The sequence below is a fragment of the Penaeus japonicus genome, unplaced genomic scaffold (genome assembly GCF_977035675.1).
Source record: "Penaeus japonicus unplaced genomic scaffold, GWHDUDI00000001_assembly GWHDUDI00000042, whole genome shotgun sequence".
NCBI classification, from domain to species: Eukaryota; Metazoa; Arthropoda; class Malacostraca; order Decapoda; family Penaeidae; genus Penaeus; species Penaeus japonicus.
Window position 1 is genome coordinate 20,265,484 of NW_028234444.1, and position 2,500 is coordinate 20,267,983.

Consider the following 2,500-nt stretch of genomic DNA (forward strand, 5'->3'; position numbering starts at 1 on the left):
GTGGGGATGGCAATAATAAATACAACATTAAAGAACATCAAGATAAAAAGAGCGAAGGCTACATAAACAAAACTTGAACTTGCCGATCGTGGTATTCACAATAATTCTGTCGGTGATGATTTGCAATTACGACAGTTAGATGATGATGATAATGGAAGTGAAAATTATAACACTGATGATGATGATGGTGATTATTATGATAGCCGCAATAAAGCAACATCAATGATAATGGTATCTATATCACTGCAGATAATTACATTGTTTATAATAAAAATTATGACAATAATTACGTTGGTGATAACATTGATAAGACCGCAAGTTCCGTGGAAACGCCATATAAGGCTGCATCGCTTTATAGTACCTGTGCCATTTTTATGTTATGTAGAAAAATAAATAAATCTTTTTTGAGCAAAAGTCTGCGACGCCTTAATATTTGCGAGTCATTTATTGTTTATTTGTGCTGGGATTCCGTAGGACTAATTTAGTATCCTTCGTTGCAATGTTGAAGCCCATGACCAAAATGCGAGTCTTTTTTTTTTTCTTTCTTTTTTTGGCGTCTTTTTTTTTTTTTTTTTTTTTTTTTAAGAACTCTGTCAGGTCTAGAAAAAAAGGTATAAATGAAACTGTGAATAGCTCCTCGTGTTTCTATTACCTCGTCCTCGAAATTACATGTAATTCTGAGGTCGAAGTAATCGAGCCGCGCCAATTACACCTTGTGTTGTGAAGTTATCAATTCTCTTTTATACTTTTTTCAATGTTGGTCGTAGTGAATTCGGTTCATCTACCGGGGAAGAACACCGAGTGAAATTCTTCCTCCGGATCCCTGAAACACTTGCAATAGACCCCAAATACTTTATTGACTAGAAAAAATAAATAAAAATAATGCTTGTAACATGAAACAGTTCACGGGCAGTTTTAAGTACTATGTTTCATCATTCCATTTCATAAACGTGGGTCGCGACAAACTTGACGTGTCCTCTTTATTTTTATAATTTGGTCTCTTCATTGTTGCCTACATTCCATCTATCAATTATTCATCTATCTACGTCTGATCCAGTAACCACACTAGACCAGGCCAGGTTTCGCCCCCATGATTCGTATTATTATCTATCGTATCGTAATATCGTAGTATTATCTAGGCCAGTCTGCTCACGTCTTCGCTCCTGCTGATGCCCTGGCACAGACGGAGCGAGTCCCATCAACAATGGTCGTGTTTCCGGCCAGCTGTCGTGTTGCAATAGGGATTGATTGTCGTCCTTTCGAGAGGCGAGCCCAGTAGGGAGAAGAGGGACCGGCCGGGTCTGACCTGTCCGCCCTCTTTTGGCGCTCGCGGGGGCTGACGAGACCTTGGTCGGGGGGCGCACCAGCAGAGGGACCTGCGGAGACGGCGCCGGGGCCCGTGAGCCAAGGCCGGAGAGGCCGTGGCGAACCTTCCTCTCTCTCTCTCTCTAACCCTCTTTCTATCTCTCTTTCTCTCTCTCTTTCTCTTTCTTTCTCTCCCTCCCCCTCCCCTCTCTCTCTCTCTCTCTCTCTCTCTCCCTCCCTCCCTCTCTCTCTCTCTCTCTCTCTCTCTCTCTCTCTCTCTCTCTCTCTCTCTCTCTCTCTCTCTCCCTTTCTCTCTCTCTCTCTCCCTCTCTCTCTCTCTCTCTCTCTTCTCTCTCTCCCTTTTTCTCTCTCTCTCTCTCTCTCTCTCTCTCTCTCTCTCTTCTTGGCTGCAATATCAGTTCAACTTGTCAACATCGGTTGTAGCAAGTTTGTCACCAGGCTTAGCGTCAACACATCATCAACCTCTCATTAAACGAGTAGTTGTTGTTTTTTCTTGAGATACAACCCTTTATCTAATCAAATATCCAGTTACATCTTGTGACAAGTGACATACGCGAAAACGAGACTTTGCCCGTTGATAAAATCGGCGCGTCGAGTAGAGGGACCTGGTGAGAGCCTGGGGAGGGGGGGAGGCGGGGGAAAATCCAGCTGAATAAAAGGGGTCCCTGGTGGCGAAGAAGGGGGGGGGGAGGACTGTACAAAGCTATACGGACGGAGGCTCAAAGTTACTAGCCCCCCCCCCTCCCCTCCTCCCCTCGTATGAAAGAACGTTATTCCTCCTCATGAAGGTACTCTACCGTCCTCATGAAAATGACTCCCTAGGTCTACTGTACTCCCCCCCCCCTTCTTCCTTCCTCATGAAGGTACTCTACCGTCCTCATGAAAATGACTCCCTGGGTCTACAGTACTCCCCCCCCCCCGTCCCCCTTCTTCCTTCCTCATGAAAGTACTCCATGAATCTCCCCCCCCCTTCCCCTTCCACCCTTACCCATGAAATTCCAGTGCCCCCTCTCCCCTGAATCTCCAGTACCACCCCTCCCATCCCTCCCATCCCTCCCTCCCTCCCACTCCCCATGAGAGTTACCCCCTGAATGTCAGTAATTCGACAGCCCCCCGTCCCCCCCTCCCCCCGCCCCCCATTCTCCCCCCGTATTTCCTCCTTACGTCTAATAGT